General features: G+C 42.7%; 1 protein-coding gene across 1 annotated transcript in view; it reads left to right on the top strand.

The window, feature by feature from the left end:
• KAZN (kazrin, periplakin interacting protein) overlaps positions 1 to 27,001 on the top strand; it is a 1,159,438-nt gene that overhangs the window by 466,969 nt on the left and 665,468 nt on the right. The window lies entirely within an intron of this gene.

Genomic DNA, 27,001 nt, shown 5'->3' with positions numbered 1-27,001 from the left:
CTTCTCTGTTTTTCCTTAGAGCTAAGCATCTATGCCTTTTCTATTTCTGTGATCTAATAATGTGTGTGCCTGCCTTTCTCAGTTTCTAGGGTCTGAGACTTTGAGAGCTGTCTCCTCTTCATGCCTGATTACCCGGTAGCGTTTTGAATGCAGGTAGCTGTAAAGATTTGTGAATTAAAACCCTGTAAGTTTGCAGTAGACTGACTCCCCACTTTCACTATTTAAGACCTTTTCCTGGGACCGTGGATGTGATCCTCCTGTTTACTCAAAAGAGAATGGGCTGTCATCGGCCCCACAGTGTCACCTGTGCAAACACTCATCCAGTGTCTCCAATACTAAATTTACAGGTAGCCACAGAAAAAGATCTCCTCTGATGGACCATGGAAAAACAATTGTGCTCACGTACGAATGCTTAGAGAAGGGGAAAATTAAATAAGATGGTCTTGCTAAGCTATCTAGAAGAGAATCTTTCAGAATAAAATTACATAAGCATCAGAGATTCTAGTATCTAAGCCCTTGGATCACTTACTTTTTCCTTATAAATATTTTTGTATGTTCAGTGAACAGAGATATCTCTGGCTCATGTAAGGTGAATAACTTCTAATCTTTTTCTTTAACTATATACCAGGAAGACAAAAAAATATAACCTGTTTTTTCCCCATGGAGTAACAATTTAAGCCTCCAGCAATGTCTATGCTACCCTTCATCTACTACTTCTAATTTGCCTCTGTCCTTGGTCCAAATGTTCCTCCTCCTACCAGTCTTAAGTCTCTTTAGCTGCAGTAGATATATGTGTGTGAATTTCAAAGGAGATACATCGCTAGTATTTGTTATGCTTTTCCACTTTTCTCTGTATCTTAATTACCCCCCTCCAAATCTTCCCTTACTTTGTAAAGTCGTGTGTGAGTGTGTGTGTGTGTGTGTGTGTGTGTGTTCACGTGCATATGTAGATAAGACAGTCCTAACTTAAGAAGCTCCAGATTCTATGTACACTTGGTGGATCAAAGGATTGTGTCTTTATCAAGATATCCCTATAAAACCATACCTCCTAAGACATAGTTTGCAAAGTTTGTTGGGAGGCTGCCACATTTAAGAGAAGCATTAGTAAAATGATTACTCAGAAGTTAAGTCATCAGAATGTAGAAGGATATAGAACATACATTCAAGACTTGGATGTTAAAAAAAAAAAAAAGAGAGAGAGAGAGAAATGCAACTCAAACTACCTCAACCAGAATAAGAATTTTAACTATTCAGATGACCAAACAGTCTAAGTGTATCCCAGCTTCAGGCTTCTTAGACCCAGGTGCTGAAACAACGTTGTCAGAAATCTCTCTCTCCTTCTCTCAGCTCTCTTTTACCCTTTGTTGGCATCAATTCTTGGGCTGATCTTCCCACAGGACAATGAAATGTCCATTAAGAACGCTGAGCCTGCAATCGACTAGATTAGTAGCTCCAGCAGAAGGAGATTGTCTTTTTTCAGTGGTTCTAGAACAAGTCCCAGGGAAATCTTCCATTTGCCCAATTTTGGGATTTTTCTCACCAAAGAGCCAATGATTGTGGCCGGGGGAAGGAGACTGAAGTCAGTCCCACCCAAACCACATGGGAGATGAGATGGCCCCCCACCATGGAAATTCAGATGCTATTACCAGGAGAGGGAATAGACATTATCAGACAAAAATGACACCTATCCATATGAAGTAGTGTACTTTATATGAAGAAACATTGAACACATTGGAGAAGGCTCGATGGGGGAAGAGCACTTAGATATGACCCACGGGGATGCAGCAGAACATGGGTCGGGGTGGCGGGGGGGATGAGCCAGGTGTGTCCGCTTCCAAAGTCTGCAGAGCCATTTAACTGGACAGCAAAAGCAAGGGGCGTTAAGCCAGCCTGAGCCAAAGTTGAAGCCCACCACTGCCTCTAAGTAAGTCAGCCAAGTTACTTAACTTCCTGGATGCCAGTTTCCCCCCAGTTCAAAGGATGGGTCTCAAGGATGTTGATGAGCCCGTGTTTGGGTCCCAGGCAGCTCAGTGCTCAGCTCTGGGAGTCACTGCTCAGTGTCAGCCTCTCCCTCACCCCCTCCCCTTCCAGCATGTTGCACAGGGTTTTGTTTCAAGATTGCCTTCTGAGGAGGAAGAGTCTAATTTAATAATACTTGCAATTAAAGAATTCCTAACACTTCCTAGAGCTTGCTAATCACATGCATTAACAAGGACAGAGCATTGCCAATTCTGAACACCTGGAAGCTTCTTGGGGCACCCTCAGCTCATGACAATTGTGACAGCTGTGCAGGTTCTCTCTGAATTCATTGGAATGGCACCTCTGCAGTACAGAAACAGAGGAAGCCCCGTGACAAACGGAAAGAAACATCGTGTTAGGTGGGCACTGAGAGAAGATGGAACACTATTAACTTGAGAAGACAGCAGTTCTCATCTTACTTTGGGAGATAATTTCTTGCTGGGCAGTTAGAGGACATAGGCCAGTGCCTGCTTCTCTTTCTGCTATCTTCCCTTTTCTTTCCTCATCTCGACATCCCCAAGGCTGGGGTTAGGCTGAGACTCAGAAGAGTGAGGCTCTCACCATCCCTGCTGTGGCAGTGGGGGAACGTACCATCTGACCAAAACACAGGCAGGCTCCTCCCTTCAGGACCACAGCTGGACCAGTTAATCCCCCTGGGAGTTTCTTTGCATGTGTCAGAAGCAAACTGAAGCTATTGGTACTGAAGTTTGATAAGGCCAATCCAGGACTACCACTTGGAGAGCTGGACTTCTCATCAGGAACCATGACTCTCCACTTTGCAAGGTTGTAAATACGTGTATGTATGTAGATACGTGTATGTGGTCATCAAGTCTTTCAGAAGAACCCAGGCAACTGGAAAAAACTAAAATACTGATGAAAATGGATGGTTATGTACATTATGCTACATACATGCAATGGAGCACTGTGTAATCATTTCAAAGAATGAGACATACTATATGTGGTAATATGGAAAGATTTCTAGGATATATTGCTATCTGGAAAATTCAACCTGCAGAACAGCCATAGCTTATGTAGGGTATATACAGTTTCATAAATAACAGTGCATGCATATACTTTTATATGTTGATGTATGAACAGAAAAGAATGCTAGAATCTCTGGATTATAGCTTGACCCACACCTCCTAGAATAAAGACTATGCTTCCCAGACTCCCTTGCAGCTAAGATTTGCCCAGTGGTGTGAGCATAAAATGATGTGTGCAACTTCTGGGCCTTAAATGGAATGGCAATGTCCTGTGACACATCCCCTGCTGTAGATGTGGTGGTGGGCTCTCTCCTATCATATAGACAAGGAAAACTGTGAAACAGCGAGACAAAAGGAGCTTGGATTCCCACCCGAAAGGCAGTCATTACAGCCAGGATTGCCCACTGTGATGTGGGAGAGACATTAGCTCATTTCTTATTTATGCACCTCTATGTATGTTTCAGGGTCTCTGTTTAGCAGTGGTTTCTACCCTTATATGAGCAGAATATCCCTCAGATAGTTGACAGTGGTTACCTCCAAGGTATGGCATTGCAAGTGGACAAGTAGGGAGAAAGAGATTTTTACTATTTAACTTTTTTTAATTGTATATGCTGATTTTTTTTTATTTTTTTATTTTGCAGTTAGTATGTTTTGCTGGTTAATGTTCTTGGACCTCATTGCCATATTGGGTTAATTACAAACCTTGGCTCATGGTACACTCTCATCATTGGGCCATGCAGGGCCTGCTATTATTTAACTACTTATTTCTTTAAAAGAGTAATAAGCACCATCTTTTCATCTCCCACAGCAAAACCTAGGACCTTCATCTACATATACTGCTCACCCAACACCATCCTCTGGAGTACTTAATTATTTGCCCTACCTGGGGTAGCTAATCATTCTCTTGAATTCCATCTTTCCCCTGCTTTTCTTCTTCTATATTTTTATTGCATCTGTATGTACTCCTTAAAAGTCCATTTTTACTGTAGTTGACTTTGTTTTTATAAAAAAGATATCATGATATATATAAAGTTTTGAGACCTTTTTTTCACTTCTAAGATTCATCCACATTTTTGCAAGTTGCTCTAGGTCAGGGATCTGCAAACTTTTTCTGTAAAGGGCCATATGGGAAACATTTTAGGCCCTGCAGGTCACCTATGATCTGTCACTTTGTTTATTTTATAACCCTTAAAAAATGTAAAAAGCCACCCTTAGCCTGCAGACCATACAAAAACAGGCCACGTAGTTTGCTGACCCCAGCTCTGGTTCATCAGTTGTGATTACAATTTCATATTAATTGTACTTTCATTTATTTATGGGTTCTTCCATTAATGATACTTGGTTTATCTCCAGGCTTTTGCTATTAGGTAGAGTGTATTCTTAGTGTCTCCTGTAATACATATGCAAGAGTTTCTCTGGAGAACTTTCCCAGGAGTGGAATTGCTGAGTAATGGGAGATGTGCACGTCCATCTTCGGGAGGAATGCTGAGGACAGCAAATCAAAGATAAGGCAGCACCAACCTTGCTATCGTTGAAATCTGCGACCTCTGAAACAACTTCCCTGGCCATCTGAGCACCGAACTATTCTTTTGTTATCTTGCTTTTTTGTATGCTTGCTTTATCAACCCAGCTTGAATGTAATTCCTTCCGCGTCCTGTCCTGTGGCAGCGTGATTGTACTACCCCCCTGTGCACCAGTGAATATAAACGTGGGCTCCAGCATTAGACTTGGACTTGGATCTGGGCTCTGCTAGTTTCTTGCTGTTTGACCAAGGGCAAGTCACTTTCAGATTCGAACTCGGGTTTTTACCTCTGTAAAGCAGTGAGAATACCAGTGCTCCAGTTCATTATGTGGTGACGAAGAACAGGAAATCACTCTAAGTACCAAGCAAAAAGGAGACCGAGTGGAAACCTAAGTAAGAGCTGGAGAAATGACATCCTCTCTGGGACTCAGTAGAAGGGCCTAGTGGACCTGTCCTCAGGGCCCTGCCATCAGCAGAAACTGGTTTCAGGCTCTGGGCCACTCCAGTTTTCATTCACTCATCAGATATTTATTGAGCACCTACTACTTTCCAAGCTCTTCTAAGTGCTTGCAATGCAGCAGTGATCCCTGCCCTTGAGGGGCTGACATTCTAGTGGAGAGAGACAAAAACCAATGAACATAATCAATAAGAAGAGTGTGAACTGTATTAGAAGTTGATGAGTGTCGTGGGTAAAGAAAGAGTACAGCTGGACAAAAGGTTGGGGGTGTTGAGGGGGAGGGTGCTATTTATGTGAAATTAAGTGGACTGGGTGGACTTCATTATGGGAATGACGTTTGAGCAAAGACTTGAAAGAGGTGAGTGAAGGAGAGTGTGGTCGCCTGGTGGGGAGTGTACCAGGCAGAGGAAACATGGCTGAAAGCCCTGGGCTGAGGATGGATCTGGCCCCGGGAGGCCAGCTGGAGCACAGTGAGCAAACAGAGGGGAGAAAGAGCTCAGCTCTGAAGGCAATGAGAGCCGGATCCTACAGGGCTCCGTGAGCCATCACAGGGACTTAGGTGGGAAGTCACTGCGGGGTTATGATCAGATGAGCAGCATGAAGAGGTGAGGACCAGATTAAGGCGGGGCTGGGAGATCTGACTCCAAGTGCATTTGTGTGGCTGCTGGCAGGGGCTTTCGTTCCTCCCCACGCGGACCCCTCCATGCGTTTGCTCATAACTTAGTAGCTGGCTTTCCCCAGAGCACGAGATAAAAGAGAGAGAGACAGAAGGAGACAGAGAGACGGAGACAGAGGCAGACACACAGAGAGACTGTCATTTCTGCCTTATTCTCTTCCTTAGCAGCAATGCACTAAGTCCAGTCCACACTCAACAGGAAGGGATTGATTAAACCAGGGAACAAATACCAGGAGGTGAGGATCCTCCTGGAGACAACCTAGGACAAGGAGAACAAGGGCAGAAACAGAGAAGCTGGTTAGAAGGTTCCTGCAGTGATTCAGGGTAGAGCTGCTGGTGCGTCTCTCACTAGGGAGATGGCTGCAGAGGAGTAAGACATCGTGGGGTTCTGAGTATAGTTTGTCCATAAAGCAACAGGAATCTCCTGCGTGGTTAGATGTGAGGTGTGAGAATAAGAAATGAGGTAGTGATGGCTCTGAGGCTTTTGGGCTTCAGCAACCAAAAGGATGGAGTTGCCCTTACTTGAGATGGTACGATAGTAGCTAGGACACTTTGGGATAGCAAGAGAAAATAGGACTATAGTTTGGACATGGATGCTACGTAAACAGTTTGGGAAGGAATATTCAAATTCCAGGGGGAGCAGATTTGAGTGGCTTAGCTTGAGTGAATGATCTCTCTTTGGCTGGGGGAGGGCAGGGGTTTTGGGAAATTTTTTAGATGGTATTCACATAACAAAATTAACATTTCAGAGTGTACAATTCAATGGCATTTAGTATCTTCACAGTGGCAATCATAACCTCTATCTATTTCCAAAACATTTTCGTCATCCCAAAGGGAATTCCTGTACCCATTAAACAGTTACTACCCCTCCCTCCCTTTCCCTGGAAACCACTCATCTGATTTCTGTCTCTGTGAATTTACCTACTCTGGATATTTAATTTAAATGGAATCATACAATATGTGACTTTTTGTGTCTGGCTTCTCTTATTTAGCATAATGTTTTCAAGGTTCATCCATGCTGTAGCATGTATCAGTACTTCATTCCTTCTACAGCTGAATAATATTCCATAATATGGATATATCACATATTGTTTCTCTATTCTTCAGTTGATAGATATTTGGGTTATTTCCACTTTGGGGCTATAATGAATACTACTGCTGTGAACATTCATGTACAAATGTTGGACTATTTTCAATTACTTTGGGTATATATCTGGGAGCCAAATTGCTGTGTTACATGGATAATTTTTTTTTAACATCTTTATTGGAGTATAACGGCTTTACAGTGGTGTGTTAGTTTCTGCTGTATAACAAAATGAGTCAGCTATATGTATACATATATACCCATATCCCTTCCCTCTTGCGTCCCCCCCCCACCCTCCCTATCCCACCAGTCTAGGTGGTCACAAAGCACTGAGCTGATCTCCCTGTGCTATGCAGCTGCTTCCCACTAGCTAGCTATTTTACATTTGGTAGTGTCTATATGCCCATGCCACTCTCTCACTTCATCCCAGCTTACCCTTCCCCCTCCCCATGTCCTCAAGTCCACTCTCTACCTCTGTGTCTTTATTCCTGTCCTGCCCCTATGTTCTTCAGAAGCATTTTTTTTTAGATTCCATATATATGTATTAGCATACAGTACTTGTTTTTCTCTTTATGACTTACTTCACACCGTATGACAGACTCTAGATCCATCCACCTCACTATAAATAACTCAATGTCATTTCTTTTTATGGCTGAGTAATATTCCATTGTATATATGTGCCACATCTTTTTTATCCATTCATCTGTCAATGGACACTTAGGTTGCTTCCATGTCCTGGCTATTGTAAATAGAGCTGCAATGAACACTGTGGTACATGACTCTTTTTGAATTATGGTTTTCTCAGGGTACATGCCCAGTAGTGGGAATGCTGGGTCCTATGGTAGTTCTATTTTTTGTTTTTTAAGGAACCTCCATACTGTTCTCCATAGTGGCTGTATCAATTTACATTCCCACCAACAGTGCAAGAGGTATCCCTTTTCTCCACACCCTCTCCAGCATTTATTTTTTGTAGATTTTTTAGGATGGCCATTCTGACCGGTGTGAGGTGATACCTCATTGTAGTTTTGATTTGCATTTCTCTAATGATTAGTGATGTTGAACATCTTTTCATGTGTTTGTTGGCAATCTGTATATCTTCTTTGCAGAAATGTCTATTTAGGTCTTCTGCCCGTTTTTGGACTGGGTTGGTTTTTTTTTGATATTGAGCTGCTTGTATATTTTGGAGGTTACTCCTTTGTCAGCTGCTTCATTTGAAAATATTGCCTCCTACTCTACAGGTTGACTTTTCGTCTTGTTTATGGTTTCCTTTGCTGTGCAAAAGCTTTTAAGTTTCATTAGGTCCCATTTATTTATTTTTGTTTTTATTTCCATTTCTCTAGGAGGTGGGTCAAAAAGGATCTTGGGTGTGATTTATGTCATAGAGTGTTTTGCCTATGTTTTCCTCTAAGGGTTTTATAATGTCTGCCCATACATTTAGGTCTTTAATCCATTTTGAGTTTATTTTTGTGTTTGGTGTTAGGCAGTGTTATAATTTCATTCTTTTACATGTAACTGTCCAGTTTTCCCAGCACCACTTATTGAAGAGACTGTCTTTTCTCCATTGTGTATCCTTGCCTCCTCTGTCATAGATTATTTGACCATAGGTGCGTGGGTTTATCCCTGCGCTTTCTATCCTGTTCCACTGATCTATATTTCTGTTTTTGTGCCAGTACCATACTGTCTTGATTACTGTAGCTTTGTAGTATAGACTGAAGTCAGGGAGACTGATTCCTCCAGGTCCGTTTTTCTTTCTCAAGATTGCTTTGGCTCTTTGGGGTCTTTTGTGTTTCCATACAAATTGTGAAGTTTTTTGTTCTAGTTCTCTGAAAAATGCCATTGGTAGTTTGATAGGGTTTGCACTGAATCTGTAGATTGCTTTGGGTAGTAGAGTGATTTTCACAATGTGGATTCTTCCAATCCAAGAACATGGTATATTTCTCCATCTGTTTGCTTCATCTTTAATTTCTTTCATCAGTGTCTTATAGTGTTCTGCATACAGGTCTTTTGTCTCCTTAGGTAGGTTTATTCCTAGGTATTTTGTTCTTTTTGTTGTAGTGGTACATGGGAGTGTTTCCTTAATTTCTCTTTAAGAATTTTCATCATTAGTGTATAGGAATGAAAGAGATTTCTGTGCATAAATTTTGTATCCTGCTACTTTACCAAATTCATTGATTAGCTCTAGTAGTTTTCTGGTAGCATCTTTAGGATTCTCTGTGTATATTATCATGTCATCTGCAAACAGTGACAGTTTTATTTCTTCTTTTCCGATTTGGATTCCTTTTCTTTCCTTTTCTTCTCTGATTGCTATGGCTAAAACTTCCAAAACTATGTTGAATAATAGTGGTGAGAGTGGGCAACCTTGTCTTGTTCCTGATCTTCATGGAAATGGTTTCAGTTTTTCACCATTGAGAACAATGTTGGCTGTGGGTTTGTCATATATGACCTTTATTATGTTGAGGTAAGTTCCCTCTATGCCTACTTTCTGGAGATGTTTTATCATAAATGGATGTTGAATTTTGTCAAAAGCTTTTTCTGCATCTACTGAGATGATCGTATGGTTTTTATCCTTCAGCTTGTTAATATGGTGTATCACATTGATTGATTTGCCTATATTGAAGAATCCTTGCATTCCTGGGATAAACCCCACTTGATTGTGGTGTATGATCCTTTTAATGTGCTGTTGGATTCTGTTTGCTAGTATATTGTTGAGGATTTTTGCATCTATGTTCATCAGTGATATTGGCCTGTAGTTTTCTTTTTCTGTGACATCTGTGGTTTCGGTATCAGGGTGATGGTGGCCTCGTAGAATGAGTTGGGGAGTGTTCCTCTCTCTGCTATATTTTGGAAGAGATGAGAAGGATAGTTGTTAGCTCTTCTCTAAATAAAAGTTGGTAGAATTCGACTGTGAAGCCATCTGGTCCTGGGCTTTTGTTTCTTGGAAGATTTTTCATCACAGTTTCAATTTCAGTGCCTGTGATTGGTTTGCTTATATTTTCTATTTCTTCCTGGTTCAGTCTTGGAAGGTTGTGCTTCTCTAAGAATCTGTCCATTTCTTCCAGGTTTTCCATTCTATTGGCATATAGTTGCTTGTTGTAATCTCTCAAGATCTTTTGTATTTCTGCAGTGTCAGTTTTTACTTCTTTTTCATTTCTAATTCTGTTGATTTGAGTCTTTACCCGTTTTTTCTTAATGAGTCTGGCTAATGGTTTATCAATTTTGTTTATCTTCTCAAAGAACCAGCTTTTAGTTTTATTGATGCTTGCTATCATTTTTTCATTTCTTTTTCATTTATATCTGATCTGATCTTTATGACTTCTTTCCTTCTGCTAACTTTGGGGTTTTTTTGTTCTTTCTCCAGTTGCTTTAGTTGTGAGGTTTGGTTGTTTATTTGAGATGTTTCTTGTTTCTTGAGGTAGGATTGTAATGCTGTAAACGTCCCTCTTAGAAATGCTTTTGCTGCATCCCATAGGTTTTGGCCCGTCGTGTCTCCATTGTCATTTGTTTCTAGGTATTGTTTGCTTTCCTCTTTGATTTCTTCAGTGATCTCTTGGTTATTTAGTAGTGTATTGTTTAGCCTCCATGTGTTTGTATTTTTTACAGTTTTTTTCCTCTAATTGATATCTAGTCTTATAGTGTTGTGGTCAGACAAGATACTTGATAAAATTTCAATTTTCTTAAGTTTGCCAAGGCTTGATTTGTGACCCAAGATATGATCTATTCCAGAGAATGTTCCATGCGCACATGAGAAGAAAGTGTATTTTGTTGTTTTTGATGGAATGTCCTATAAATATCAGTTAACTCCATCTTGTTTAATGTGTCATTTACAGCTTGTGTTTCCTTGTTTATTTTCTTTTTGGATGAGACCTGTCCATTGGTGAAAGTGGGCTTAAGTCCCCTACTGTTATTGTGTTACTGTCAATTTCCCCTTTTATAGCTGTTAGCATTTGCATTATGTACTGAGGTGCTCCTATGTTGGGTGCATAAATATTTACAATTGTAATATCTTCTTCTTAGATTGATCCCTTGATCATCATGTAGTGTCCTTCTTTGTCTCATAATAGTCTATATTTTAAAGTCTATTTTGTCTGATATGAGAATTGCTACTCCAGGTTTCTTTTGATTTCCATTTGCATGGAATATCTTTTCCCATCCCCTCACTTTCAGTCTGTATGTGTCCCTAGGTCTGAAGTGCATCTCTTATAGACAACATAAATACAGGTCTTGTTTTTGTATCCATTCAGCCGGTCTGTGTCTTTTGGTTGGAGCATTTGATCCATTTACATTTAAGGTAATAATCTGTATGTACATTCCTATTACCATTTGCTTAATTGTTTTGGGTTTGTTATTGTAGGTCTTTTCCTTCTGTTGTGCTTCCTGCCTAGGGAAGTTCCTTTAGCATTTGTTGTAAAACTAGTTTTGTGATGCTGAATTCTCTTAGCTTTTGCTTGTCTGTGAAGGTTTTAATTTCTCCTTCAAATCTGAATGAGATCCTTGCTGGGCAGAGTAATCTTGGTTGTAGGTTTTGCCCTTTCATCACTTTAAATATGTCTTCCCAACTCCCTTCTGGCTTGCAGAGTTTCTGTTGAAAGGTCAGCTGTTAACCTTATAGGGGGTCCCTTCTATGTTATTTGTTGCTTTTCCCTTGCTGCTTTTAACATTTTTTCTTTGTATTTAATTTTTGATAGTTTGATTAATATGTGTCTTGGCATGTTTCTCCTTGGATTTATCCTGTATGGGACTCTCTGCACTTCCTGGACTTGATTGACTATTTCCTTTTCCATATTAGGGTAGTTTTCAACTATAATCTCTTCAAATATTTTCCCAGTCCCTTTCTTTTTCTCTTCTACTCCTGGGAGCCCTATAATTTGAATATTGGTGCTTTTAATGTTATCCCAGAGGTCTCTGAGACTGTCCTCAATTCTTTTCATTCTTTTTTCTTTATTCTGCTCTGTGGCAGTTATTTCTACTATTTTATCTTCCAGGTCACTTATCCATTCTTTTGCCTCAGTTATTCTGCTACTGACTCCTTCTAGAGAATTTTTAATTTCATTTATTGTGTTGTTCATCATTGTTTGTTTGCTTTTTAGTTCTTCTAAGTCCTTGTTAAATGTTTCTTGTATTTTCTCCATTCTATTTCCAAAACTTTGGATCATCTTTACTATCATTACTCTGAATTCTTTTTCACATAGACTGCCTATTTCCTCTTCATTTGTTTGGTCTGGTGGGCTTTTGCCTTGCTCCTTCATCTGCTGTGTATTTCTCTGTCTTCTCATTTTGCTTAACTTACTGTGTTTGGGGTCTCCTTTTCACAGGCTGCAGGTTCGTAGTTCCCATTCTCTTTGGTGTCTGCCCCCAGTGGGTAAGGTTGATTCAGTGGTTTGTGTAGGCTTCCTGGTGGAGGGGACTGGTGCCTGTGTTCTGGTGGATGAGGTTGGATCTTGTCTTTCTGGTGGGCAGGACCACGTCCAGCGGTGTGTTTTGGGGTGTCCATGAACTTATTATGCTTTTAGGCAGCCTCTCTGATAATTGGTGGGGTTGTGTTCCTGTCTTGCTAGTTTTTTGGCATGGGGTGTCCAGCACTGGAGCTTGCTAGTCATTGAGTGGAGCTGGGTCTTAGCATTGAGACAGAGATCTCTGGGAGACCTCTTGCCGATTGATATTACAAGGGGCTGGGAGGTCTCTGGTGGACCAATTTCCTGAACTTGGCTTTCCCACCACAGAGGGTCTGGCCTGACACCCAGCTGGAGCACCAAGACCCTGTCAGCCACATGGCTCAGAGGAAAAGGGAGAAAGAAGAAAAATGAAAAAAAGAAAAGAATAATAAAATAAATTTATTAAAATAAAAAAAATTTTAATACTAAAATTAAAAAGTATTTTTTTAAAAAAGAAGAGAGCAACCAAACCAATAAAGAAATCCACCAATGATAACAAGCACTAAAAACTGTACTAAAATAAAGACAAAGACAGAACCCTAGGACAAATGGTAAACGCAAACCTATACAGACATAAATCACAGAAAGAAGCATACACATACACGCACCCAAAAACAAAGGAAAAAAATTATGCATATATATAAAAGGGAAGTGAGCAACGAAATCAATAACAAATCTGCCAATGATAATAAGCCCTAAATACTAACCTAAGATAAACATAAAACTAGAAACAAATTAGATGCAGAAAGCACAGCCCAAGTCTACAGTTGCTCCCAAAGTCCACCACCCCAGTTTTGGAATGACTCATTGTCTCTTCAGGTATTCTACTTATGCAGGGTACATCAAGTTGATTGTGGACTTTTAATCCACTGTTCCTGAGGCTCACAGAGAAATTTTCCTTTCTCTTCTTTGTTCGCACAGCTCCTGGGGTTCAGCTTTGGGTTTGGCCCTGCCTCTGCATGTAGGTTGCCCTCTGGCATCTGTTGTTCACCCAGACAGGACAGGGTTAAAGGAGAGGCTGATTCAGGGGCTCTGGCTCACTCAGACCATGGGGAGGGAGGGGTACGGAATGAGGGGCAAGCCTGCGGAGGCAGAGGCCAGCGTGACATTGCAACAGCCTGAGGTGCGCCTTGTGTTCTCCCAGGGAAGTTGTCCCTGGATCACAGGACCCTGGCAGTGGCGGGCTGCACAGGCTCCAGGGAGGGGAGGTGTGGATAGTGACCTGTGCTTGCACACAGGATTCTTGGGGGCTGCAGTAGCAGCCTTAGCATCTCATGCCCATCTCTCATGTCTGCGCTCATAGCTGTGGCTTGCTCCCATCTCTGGAGCTTGTTTAGACGGTGCTCTGAATTCCCTCTTCTTGTGTACCCTGAAACAGTGGTCTCTTGACTCTTAGGCAATTCCAGACTTTTTCCCGGATTCCCTCCCAGCTAGCTGTGGCACACCAGCCCCCCTCAGGCTGTGTTCACTCAGCCAACCTCAGTCCTCTCCCTGGGATCCGACCTCCGAAGCCCAAGCCTCAGCTCCCAGCCCCCACCCACCCCTGCGGGTGAGAAGACAAGCTTCTCAAACTGGTGAGTGCTGGTTGGCACCGATCCTCTGTGCGGGAATCTCTCCGCTTTGCCCTCTGCACCCCTGTTGCTGCGCTCTCCTCTGTGGCTCTGAAGCTTCGGCCCCTGCCCACCCCCTGTCTCCACCAGTGAAGGGGCTTCCTAGTGTGTGGAGACTTTTCCTCCTTCACAGCTCCCTCCCAGAGGTGCAGATCCCATCTCTATTCTTTTGTCTCTGTTTTTTCTTTTGCCCTACCCAGGTATGTGGGGAGTTTCTTGCCTTTGGGGATGTCTGAGGTCTTCTGCCAGCATTCAGTAGGTGTTCTGTAGGAGTTGTTCCACATGTAGATATATTTTTGATGTATTTGTGGGGAGGAAGGTGATCTCCATGCGTTACTCCTCCACCATCTTGAAGGTCCTCTGGATAACTTTTTGAGGACTCATAAAACTCTTTTCCACAGCAACTGCACCATCTTACATTCCAATCAGCAGTGTATGAGGCTTCCAACTTCTCTACATCCTTGTCAACACTTGTTATTGTCTGTTTTCATTTTAGGCATGCTAGTAACTATGAAGTGGTATCTCATTGTGGTTTTGATTTTCAGTTCCCTAATAAGGACTGATAATGTCCAACATCTTTTATGTGTTTGTTGGTCATTTGTGTATCTTCTTTGGAGAAGCATTTACTCAAGCCCTTCCCTATTTTTTCTCAATTTGTTTGTTTGTCATTTTGTTGAATGATAAGTATTTTGTACAACCTGGATACTAGACCCTTATCAGATATATAATTTGTGAATACTGTCTCTCATTCTGTAGGTTGTTTTTTCACTTTCTTTATAGTGTCCTTTGATGCACAGAAGTTTGTAATTTTGATGAAGTCTGATTTATCTAAGTTTTCTTTTGTTGCTTCTCTGGACAGGGTATGAAGACTTATCCAAGTCAAAAGTTCGGTGGCATTATCAGAATGAGGTGAGAAGAGATGCCAAGTGGGCAAAACAGCAAACATCCACCAAAATTAGCAACTTCACAGGTTGTTAGACAATTAAATGAGATGACACATACCAAGCACTTAGCATGGAGTAAGTGCCTAATAAATGTTAACTCTTATTATTTGAGTCTAGCACAAGTGTTTGATGTGTAATTTTGGAAAGAATAAATATGGTGCAGGCAGATGCCACATTCTTTCTCTTGGTCTCTGTCCAGAGTAAGTAGACTGTCTGGGGGGTGGAGAGGAAGAAAATGGTATTGGAAGCATCCCTAGTGGAAAAGAATGTGGATGGTTTTTTTTTTTTTTTGACTTGGCAATAGTTTAATAGTTCAGTCTTTAGGGAGGAAAATATATTTAGTATCCTGTTTTACAAATACTGTTTTCCCTCAGTCAGTTTTATATGTTGTCAAGATTTAAAGATGAGTCTAGATGCATGCACAGATCTTGAAATTCCTAAAATTCTCTCCCTTATTCCATTTCTACCTCTCCGGCAATCAGCTATTTGTAAGAAAGGAATGGCCTCCTCTATCTGAGAAATTTGTTCTACTACTACTTGTGGTTGTCACTCTTGATTGTTTACCTAATGGTCATCTCCCCCTTTTCTTTGATCCTAGCAAGTGATTATATCCATATTCCATAGAGCAACCATATGGTTCTGGTGAGCTTGGACCCCTTCCAATTCTCCAAAGAGAGAAGCTCAATCTTTCTGAGCTAATCAAGGAGGTTTCTCTATCCTCCTGCCCAGGGATTGTTTTAGGAATGACATTGACCCTCTTCTGGCCAATAATATGTAAAAGGAAGCCTGCTAGGGAACTTCTGGGAAAGGTGTCCTCAGAAATAAAAAGAGCTGATGGGAGGAAATGTTGCTCTTCTTGCTATATGCCATTGTGTCTGCAGGCAAAGGCAGGAACCGCTTTAGCCAATATGTGACCCCAAATGGAATCCATCATGTCAAATATGGTAGCAGAGAAAGCACCTTGATCTTCTGTTGATGGTGTTGAGCAAATGAACCAACACTGGATTCATCTCATCTTTAGAATCCTTGATAGAGAGGTGAGATGGCAAGTGTCCTTCCTATTTAGCACACTTTCAGTGAAAGTTTCTGTTACTTATTGTTAAAAGCACTCTGAAGGATGCAGTATTTCAGGAGAGACCCACATATGCAACCCATGATAGAAAGCAGCACTCTCCAATTGGGCAGGTAATTGAGTCAGTCGTTAGGACCAATGTGGTAAAGATGTTACAATTCCACTGCCCAGAAACTGATAAAGAAAAATCAACAAAGCTCTCATCTTTATCAGAATTCATAGATGAGCACAATCGGGGAAGAAAGAGAGAGATTGGATTCTTTATGAAATAAGAAAAGAAGTAATATGGAGAGGAAAACAAACAAACAAACCCATAAACACAGACATTCAAAGCTACCAAATACTATCATCCCTCAGGAGATGCTCCCGTTCTGCTTCTTTGAATGGGCAGGAGGAGAAAAAGTCAGCCAAACAAATACATGCTTGAACTACTTTAGACCCTCAGCAAATTAAGTATCACATAAATATGAATTAAGTATCTACTATATATTAGGCACAGGAGGGGAGGGAAATCAGAGTGGGTGGAGCTGTGTATTAGTCAGTGTTCTCCAGAGAAACAGAACTAGTAGAATGTGGATATGTATAGGAAGAGATTTATTGTAAGAAGTTGGTTCACATGATTATGGAGCTGACAAGCCCCAAGATCTGCAGGGTGAGTCGGCAAGCTGGAGACTCAAGAAAGCCAGTGGTGTAGCTCCAGCCCAAAGGCTGGCAGAGTCAAGATCCAGGGAGAACCGATGTTTCAGTTCAAGTCTAAAGGCAAGGCAGGCGGGCCGGAGGAATTTGCTCTTATTTGGAGAAAGTCAGCCTTTTGTGCTCTTCAGGCCTTCAACTGATTAGGCGGGGCCAACCCACATTGGGATGGGCAATCTGCCTTACAGAGTCCATCAGTTTAAGTGTTAAACTCATCCAAAAACACCCCCACAGTAGCACTCAGAAAATGTTTGGCCAATATCTGGACCCCCGCTCTGGCCCAGTCAATTGACACATAAAAGTAACCATCACAAGCAGCAACGGGTTTTCTCTAAAAATACATTCATCCCTCCTGCCCATGAGTTATCTGTAGGCCCTTAACTTTTTACCATGGTTAACAAAGCACCTCTCAATTTGGGTTGCAAATATTCACAAGATACCTGTCTTCCTTATCCTGCTGCTTCAAGCAGCAGTCCCAGCATATGTCACCGTGAATTTCCCTAGCTGTAGTTTTCTGTGGAATTCTGCAGAACCGTGGACACATTTACATATCTGGATGTTTTACACCTCTTGTTACTGAATACGTAGCTGGTAAGAACATGGACACGAGGAAAAGGGTGAAGGGTCTTCCGTCAGTGTGCTAGATGAATACTTCAGGGCATTCTCAGTATCTCCACTGTGCCAGAGTTACTTTTTGCATCATTAAATTGCTGGCTCTTTGGAAGCTATTTCTTATTTATCTTGGGGTCCCCCATGCCCTGTTTCTGTGCTTTGCACAGAGCAGACATTCAGGAAATATTTGTTTATTTGGTTATTAAGCTATGCAGTTAGTTCTTTAGAAGAGGTTTGCTTTAAATAACCAAGTTTTACTGCCTTCCAAATCTCTGAAAATATTTCAGCAGAGCTCTACTTTCCCTGAACCACTGGGTACCTACTTGGTCAATATGAGAGGTAGAGGGCACCAGCTTGAGAGTCAGAAAAAGCTGGGTTCAGACCCCAGCTGTAACACTTCCTCAGTGACCTTAGCATTGTTCTTAACCTCTCTAAGCCTCAGGTGATTTTGTTCCTCTAAGGAGAAAAATGTGCATTTCCTCCCAAAGTTAGGCACCGTCTAGAAGACACCTCTCCCGTTTATCTGATTCTGATCTCATATAAGTTGTAAACAACCCATAGTAGCGATGCAAAATACTGCGTGTCTGTAGACGTGCGAGTTGTGTTCTGTCCTGTAGAGGTCCCATGGCCTTCCCTAGTCCACTGTGGAAGATGCCAGCTTTGCCTTCATCTGCTGTTCATTCCAACATTCTTGAGCTACAAACGTGTTTGTTCTTCAGCCTCTTAACGTTTGTTTGGTTCTCCCATTCTGAGTAAAATTAACTTTTTTTTTTTGGTCATATTATATCTGCATGAGCATCACGGTTTTACTTTTTTTTAAGTTAGCCTTTACAACACTCACCTGTGAAATGGGAAGTTAGCAATGATGACCTCAAGGGGTCATTTCAATGATCAAATGTGATATCTGCCTGCATTTGACCCTCTTTGCCACATTCTGCATGGTGCAGACAGTGACTGTTGTGGAATCTTAAGTCAGGCTGTGCTGCTCCCTGACTCAGAGCACTGCAGTGGCTCCCAGCTCACCAAGTCCACAGGCTCCCGTGACCCCCTGCCCCCGCTGTCCTCGGGTCTTGCACACCCTTCCTTCACTCCTTTCCAGCTGCATGGTCCTCCTTGGTGTTCTACAGACACACAAGGATACTGCTGCCTCAGGACCTTGGCACAGGCTGCCCCCTCTACGTGGAAACCCTGCCCTCAGTCATCCACGTGGCTAATCCCTCACTTCCTTCAGGTCTTGACTCAGCTGTCATGTTCCCAGAAAGCCTGACCTAGCTGCCCATCTAGAATTTCAATCCACCCACCTCCCGCAAGCAACACTTCCAATCTCTTTGTCCTGCCCCATTCTCCGTAGTACTGACCACTTCCTGACGATCTGAATATGGTACTAATTTACTAAATGTATTTCCTGCCTCTCCCACTAGCATGTAAGCTCCATGAGAGCAGAGATTTTTTTGGTCCATTCTGTTCACTGCTGTATCCCCAGTGCTCACAGTGGTGTCTTGCACATAGTAGGCTCTCAATCAACGAAGGCTCTGAGATAACACACAGAGCACTTAGTCCAATGCTTGGCATATAGGAAGAGCCCCCAAATATTACCTGTAACAGGAAAAATAAACAAGAAGGCGAGGAGCATCAGGCTGCAAGGAAGTTGGGAGAAGTGGATTTCTAAAGAAATGAGGAAGAAAACAAGGCAGGAACACTTTCAGGAAAACCTAAGGGATGCGAGCCATCAGAGGGACACCCAGAGAGCTGCAGTTGTCCTGATCAGATGTGGTTTGTATTAACTCATGTTGGTGAGACACCAGAGTACTTAGCTGGCACATGTCATGTCCCACCCAGTGCTGTCTGCTGAAGTCAAAACCGTAAATTCCTGAGAGCGTCGAAAGTTGAGAGCCTGGGAGGGGGAATGTCAAGCAAAAACCTCAGAAAGTCTGTTTGAGTCCACTTCATGCATTTTTCTGCCACACTCCAGCAATTTAGGAAAATTGGCACAAATAAGTGGAGATTGCTTTGCACTGAAGTGCTTAATTGCAGGAGTGAAAGATAATTCTTCCTTGTTTAAGAGCTATTGATATGAAGGTCAGCCAATGCAGATGTGGGTGGTAGATTTCTGTGACAGTCTTCACAGAAGAGTCTGTGGCACCACACTGTTTGTAAGTGCCATGCTTGTAAAACTTCAGGCCCATTAACCAGCTGCCCTAAAAGAAGATCATCATTTCAGTCCTGGCGACCCTACTTTTGAGAACCGTATTCACTTTGTATTGATTTAAATTGGGGCCACAAAACTGAATTTTTCATAAAGTAGTTTGGAAACCAATGGAATTTTTAAAAATCCCTTTTCAATTAATTCCTCTGCTAATTAGTTTTAATTTTGAGACACTTAACACTGGTAGGTAGCCACTTCCCTTTCATGTCCTTTAGAGAACCCATCCAATTAAAAATAAATTATGACATTTTTATGTAAAGAAATTGGGGTGCCATTTTGTTTTTTAAAATCCCTGGACTTTAACCACTATGGCTGTGTTACATTAAGATGAGTTTCTGAGTTTTCTCCAACTCAGCTGTTCTTTCTCTTGCTAGATGGTGGATCCAGAACCAGAACCTTATCCTTCTGACCCCACCAGCCAGAATTCTTATTCTTGCACTGGTGCCAGTGCAATCATGTTCCAAGATCTTACCCTGCCTATTACGGGCATTCTAACCTCAACGGAAGGAGTATTCTTCATTTTCACTTACTACTTCTTTTACCAAATACTCACTGAAGGACAGTGCAACCTAGGCCCCATATAGGCCTGTGCTAAGACAGTAAGCCTCAGCTGCACAAGTCTACTATTACGTTTGTGGTTCACGTTACATGCCTATGGAACGGTGCTGGTCTAGGAATTGGAGATCCAGCAGGAAAAAAAAAATAAAACGTTCCTGTCTTCATGCAACTTCCATTCTAATGGAGAGAACATAGACCTTGAGAACAAAAAGAATTAAAATGCATAGTATGTCAAATTGTGATGAATGCTATGGGGGAAAATATAATAAAACAGGAAAGGAAGCTAAAGGGTGGGAGGGGAGAGGCAGATCACTTAAATAGGGAGCTCGGGAAGCCTTCAGCAAAACTGAGACTCTTTTGGGAGAAGAGCATTTCAGTGAGGGAACAGCCAGTGCCAAGTGAGACTATTTTGCAAGAAACCAATTCAGGGAAGAAAACGTTAATAGCATCCTCATTGGTCGGGAGTCTTAAGCTGACAAAAAACTCCCACCAGGTTCGGGAAAAAAAGGAGCCTTTGGTTTAGCTCTTGTAGATGGGGAGTCCATGGGTGAAGCCAGCTTTGGGGGCTCTAAACACAGAAAAACACACACCGTCCCCAGTCCCTCTTTTATGTCCTGATATCTGCGGCAGGCAGACATGAGACCCGTGGTTGTCAAACTCTAGCTGTATCAGCATCACCTGAGGGCTTTTCTGAAGCCCTCAAACTTCTGATTCAGCATGTCTGGGACGGACCCAAGAATTTGCTTTTCTGATAAGTGCCCAGGTGCTACTTGAGCTGTTGCTGGTCCAGGGACCACCCTTTGAGCACCACTGTGTTAGACAACACCTACATTTTTAAAACCAGCAAGTGGCAGAATAAGCATGCTATCTGCAAACGTGGCAGTGACAACATGAGAAATGGTTCCAAGAGCAAAAAGAGGTTTGTCTCAGGGAAGGTGGAATCGGGTGTGAGGGGAGAGGGGCAGGAGGCTGCCAATGTCTGTTAGAAGCCTTGCGGTACTGTTTGGCTTTTCAAAACGCCATATGTGTGTTATTTTGATAAAAATAAAAGGTGGATTTTCAGAAGGAACGCACATGAAAAAGTGGCACTTATCATCAGGCAATAGATGGTTCCCGGTGTGCATTTTTGAGGAGCAGGAATACATCAAGAGGTCACCCTCCAGGTGGACCCTGGCCCCACGGTGACCCCAGCTGGGCCGACTTTCTGGCTGCTTCCTGCCATTTGGGGGGCTCTTCCCTGCCCCCAGAGGGGCATAGGCTCTTTTCCCACTTCCAGCCTCAGTCTGTGCCCAAGGAAGAGGAAGAAATGCTTGGTTCTATTGTGCTCCAGGGGCACAATTGGGGTGCCTGATTACAGAGTGGAGCTCTCAGAGAGATGGCTAAGGGATGATTCGTGGCACCAGGCTGGAGCCAGTGCCTCCCAGCTGGGCCCCGCCTTGCCTTTATCCTGATGTTCTTTCTCATTCCTCCCTTGTGACACCCCCCGCCCCACCCTGGAAAAGCATAGCAGAAGAAGAGTGCGGGCACAGAGAAGGAGGTATGGTGGGGACGGTTTGAGTAGCTACTCAGAGCTTTGGGCAGCCTTCTCTTTCCTAGGGTGAATTTCCCGTACATTCCTTCACCATCAGCAGATAAGACCTCCAGGGCTCAGATCAGAGTGTGGTTTCTTGGATAGTAGAGTGGGATATGGTGATGTACAATAAGAAATATATATTTGGTCTTCAACCTGCTTTGTTTTCTGGCACTGAGCTTCTAAAACCCTTGGAATTTCCTGTGATGAGGGTATAAAGTGTCTCTTAGTATGTTAATACAGTGACTTTTGGAAGCATCTAAGGATGGGGTTGGTTGCCAGGGGAACCAGTCAGGTGACTGGAGGGTAACCTCGGGGGAGGGGAGCAGGGCTGCAGGTTGAATCAATGACCAATGGCCAGTGATTTAATCAATCATGCCTGTGTAATGAAGCCTCCATAAAAATCCAAAAGGAAGGGGTTTGGAGAGCTTCTGGGTTGGTGAACACATGGAAATTTAGGGAGGGTGGCACACCTGGAGAAGCCATGGAAGCTCCATGCCCTTTCCCCATGCCTTGCTCATACACCTCTGCCATCTGGCTGTCCCTGAGTTATATCCTTTTACGATAAACTAGTGACCTAGTAGGTAAAAGGTTTCTCTGAGTTCTCTGAGCTGCTCTAGAAAATTAATCAAACCCAAGGAGGGGTCATTAGAACCTCTGACCTAGAGCCAGTCAATCAGAAGCGCAGGTGACAACCTGGACCTGTAACTGTCTTCTGAGTTGGGGGTTGAGGGGCACTCTTGTAGGACTGAGCCCTACTGGAACCTATGGGATCCAACACCATCTCCAGGTAGAGAGTATTAGAATTGAGTTGAATTGTAGGGCTCCCAGCTTGTGTCAGAGAACTGCTTGATGGCGTTGGGTAACACTCCACCACCCCACAACATGGGAATTGGGTGCAGAGCCCCTTATAGGGTGACTGAGTTTGCCCAGGACTAAGATGGTACCTAGGACATGGGGTCTTCAGAAAGCCCTAGGCAAACAGGGCAACTTAGTCACCCGATTCGAAATCATCATTAGTGTGTACTGAGAGTGACTTGTGAGCTGTCCATTGTAACACTGTATAAACAATTAGAACACAAACTAATCCAACAAATATTTATTAGGCGCCTACTCTGTGCTGGGGACTAAGTGGTTGGGATAGAGTAGTGAAGAAAATAGACAAAAATGTCTAATTATACCAAAGAAAGTATGGTATAGCCATGTCACAGAATATTGTACGACCAAAAAAAAAAAAAAAAACTAAGGGAGAATATTAAATTACATCAAGGATGCCTATAAGATAATAAGTTCAGGAAAATACATGTAGTAGACATTTTGGGGTTCTGACCGCCCAGTATTTCCTCTCTCTTCTGTCGGTACTCACCTTGGCTTTGGCAACTTCGCTGCTCCCATCCCAGTGGCTTGGGAAGGGAACTGTCATTCAAGGTGAGCATGTACATGTAAAGCCACCATGTAGGTGGTTCCGGCGGGGCATTGTACCATCCTTGATTACAACGTGAAGATGCTCCCAAGGGTTTTGCAGTGTGCAACCTGGACAATTATACCAGTAGTCCAAGAATGTGATCCAGCTGGGCCAATCAGACCTCTCTCCCAGAAACTCAGATCTTGAGTAGAATGCTATAATGCCCGGACTCAGGAACTGAGTCGTCCCAATGGAAACACTCTGAAGAATGTGTCCTGCTACCTAGATTCCAAGAGTCACCTGACCCCCCACCTTCTCAAGGCCTGATTGTTCAAATTAGTGTTTGAATCTTTGAGCCTTCTTGGTATCTTTCCAACAGACTCGTTTTTGTTACATAGATCAGAGTTGGTTTTGTTCCTTGTAGCCACAAAATTCTGATGGCTTTAGCAGTTGTTGAAAGAGTATGTACAAAATTATTCCATTTGAATACAAATTATTTGGACCTATATATATAATATACATATAACATATTATACACCATACCTTTACTCCATGTGTGTATGGATATGTGTGTGTGACTCTAAAAAACCCAGTTCTCTGGGTAGCCAGATTACAGATGATTCTTATTTTCTCTTTGATTAACTGTATCTTCTAAAGTTTCTACAATGATCATGTACTATTTTTAACAAGAAAATTAGGGCTTCCCTGGTGGCGCAGTGGTTGAGAGTCCGCCTGCCGATGCGGGGGACGCGGGTTCGTGCCCCGGTCTGGGAAGATCCCACGTGCCGCAGAGCGGCTGGGCCCGTGAGCCGTGGCCGCTGAGCCTGCGCGTCCGGAGCCTGTGCTCCGCAACGGGAGAGGCCACAACAGTGAGAGGCCCACGTATCACAAAAAAAAAAAAAGAAAAAGAAAATTAAAGTCTGCTCATAGCTTACACCTAACAGAGACCATGGGAATTTTGAGCCAAAGCCCTATTTATAAGTAAATAAAGATAAATAAAATTATAAATAAATTTACATTTTCCTGGAGGGTTCTCAAGTGATGTTACTCCAAATGGCTGTTGACAGGTGGTTGAGGATTTGAGGATTCAAATGTTAGCCATTTCTCTGTCTCGTGATCAACAAAATGATCTTAGTTTTATATATCTCTGAAATCTATCATTTTAACTAGAAAAGGGTGAGAGGGGGAATAATCTATATTTTACATTTTTCCAAACTGAAAAGGAATTAGTGAAAGGAAACTGAAAAGGAACTAGTGAAACCACATGTGTATACAGGGATCTAGTTTTTGAACAACAACCAAAGCTGAGCAAGTCGAGGTGTATGGTCTCATACAATTTTCTCAAACTATTTGGAGCTTTTGTCCTAGAGATAAAGAAGGCTAAAGGGTGATGAGATTATGGTTTTTACATTTATAAAAGGTTCTATAGGGTGGATGCAGATCTGCCATACAGTCTGCAAAGGACCAATGAGAGGAACAGGCTTACAGGCCAACACAAGAGATCAGGGTTGGCTGTGAGGAAGGACTTTCATTCAGTTGAGTGCATTTTGAGTGTTGAGCTTTGTGCTGTGCCGTAAGGAATTCAAAAGAAAATAGAAGTCAGGGTCCTATCCCTTGAAGCAACTTTCACTGTTACTGGGGAGACAAGATGAAAGAACATGTGAAATAAAGGACAAATCAAAGCATGTACATGACCAAGGGCCAAGATCTGTGGTACAAATGGTAAAGGATACTGGAGAGGATTCAGGAGTGGTCCAGGGAGGATGCTTGGCTGTGGGCCCTAAGGCTAGCCTTGGAGGATGAGAAGGACTCAGACAAATGCAGACAAGTCTTAGAAAGGAGGTTAGGGCAGGAGCTTCAAAGCGAAGGCCCAGATTCAGCCCAGAACCAGGCCATGGGTATTTTTTTTAACTTGAATGACCTACCAAAATTTAAAAATTGGTGTTATACGTATTGTTACAATTTCCAGGTTTTCTTGAAAGACTGCAAATATCCAGTAATGCCAGTACACATTGTCACAGGGCATGAGGGAGAAGCAGCTGCCCTCTAATTTGCCACAGTCCGCACCATTCCCAGGGTCTCCCCAAATGAGGCTGAGAGGTTAGTTGTCCTTTAGCATCTTGTACTGAGCCCACTTTATTTTTTGCTTTTGCCTTCTAGGACCCTGTAGACCTTTGAATTTGAGACTCCTGCATGAAAGAAATAGCCCCAGAGTAGAAATTAGCAGGGCACATTCAGGGTCGGAGAGGAGACTGATCTAAGGTCAGAACAGAACAGCAGATAAAAGCATGAGAAGTGGAGCCAGCCTGGCCTGCCAGGCTAAAGAATATGGGTCTGGTGGAGTAGACATTTAGGAGTTGTGAGTTGTTAGATCATGACAAGAACACACATTGGAAGATAAGGATGAGTCTCACTGCCCCTCTGGGTCTAACTGACCGCAGCACCCACTCTGAAGTCAAACACAGGTGGATTCCATCTATGGTCACTGATTACACATGACCTCGAGAAAAGTGTTTCAATTCTCTGCGTCTTCTCCAAACCTTACGAAATGGTGATGGAAATAATGCCTAACAGTATTACCATGAGGATTAAACAAAATAAGTTGTGTTAAGTCCTTGGCACCAAGCCAGTTTCCAAATAATCTCTGTTCTCATTATCATCATTGTCATCATTAATAATATAGAATGTTCTAGAACAGTGGCTACCATGAGAAAGGGGATTTGTCCCCTGGGTATATGTGGCAATGATGTCTGGAGATATTTTTGGTCATCATTCTGTGCAGGGGGAGGGGCACAGGAAGGGGTGCTACCGGCGTCTAGTGGGTAGAGGCCAGGGACGCTGCTAAACATCCCACAATGCACAAGGCAGCCTCCAAGGCAAAGAGTGATGCAGAGCCAGCTGTCCACAGTGTAGAGACAGAGGAAGCCTGGTCTAGAACAGTCGTTGCCCAGGACCAACTTCACAGAACCACCCAGCACATGTGCTAAGAACACACATTCCCAGCCCTTCCTCCCAAGATTCTGTGTCAGCCCATCTGGCAGCTGGCCCTGCAGTTCACATTCTAGTAAATTTCCCCAAAGTTCCACTCCTCAGCCAGGTTTGGCAGTCATTGGCCTACAGGTAGCAGGTTCTCACGCGCTTCGGATATCTCCAGCACCAGGTGTCTTTTGGATACTGAGACGTGCCTCTAAGGCAGGGCTGTCTGTGGTCCGTTGGGAGGGACAGGCTTGGGAAGTCTGGTTTGATTTAACAGATAAATAAGACCTGTTTGTGAAAGAGGAGTGTATGAGCTGACCAGAACCCGGCCTAGTTGCTCATCTGGGCAGCGGCTTCATGTTCTAAACCGTCAACGTTCCCAGCGGCCTGCCCCATCCCAGCAGGTGCTTCCCTGTGTTCTTCAAATCTCTCTGGCATGTAAACTCCGACGCTTTTGCCATCTCACCAGCAGCCAAAAGGCACTGGAAGAATGGGAAAACTCCTTCCTCTGTTTGGAACCTTATGATATTTTACTTCTAAAATAATCAGAGCCGAAGACCTGATCGTCATAAGCATGATGGGCTTTCATCTCCTAAAGGAAATAGGCGTGGTTCCCCCAGACCAAGAACAGGCCATTTCATGATCTTTGCTAGGCCGACAGGAGGCGCTCTTAACTTCTGGGTCCTACCCCCCACACACTAAACGCTCCGAGCAGTGACTGGACCGTGTATTAAATGCAATTGCTGATTTGTATAAATTGTGTAAGAATGTTTATAACTTCTGAAGGTTTTGAAATTTGTTGGCTGCTAGAAGCCCATTTAATTTAAGATTGGCTCTGATCTCTCAGGGAATCATATATACCCAGGAATTCTTCCAAAACAGAAAATTATAAAACTAAACATACAGACTGCTTTCAAATGTCATAAAGATTTTGAATACCCAATTGAATAGTTAATGAAATTTGGGTAATGTGACATATCATAGACACTATGTATTTGTTTATTTCTCTTTTGCCGTTATATCTATATGTTAAAGCCACAGCATATTTTCAGGTTGTGGACATTTTTATATATCCCTGAAAAACCTTGTGGGTCCTCCATAATATGCCTTTAACAGCCCTCACTGTGAAAGGGAATTTTTACATGTCTGTAGATGTACAGGGTTACGTGCAGTTAGGCACAG

The sequence above is a fragment of the Kogia breviceps genome, chromosome 1, assembly GCF_026419965.1.
Source record: "Kogia breviceps isolate mKogBre1 chromosome 1, mKogBre1 haplotype 1, whole genome shotgun sequence".
NCBI lineage: Eukaryota > Metazoa > Chordata > Mammalia > Artiodactyla > Physeteridae > Kogia > Kogia breviceps.
This window is presented reverse-complemented; position numbering and strand designations above follow the sequence as displayed.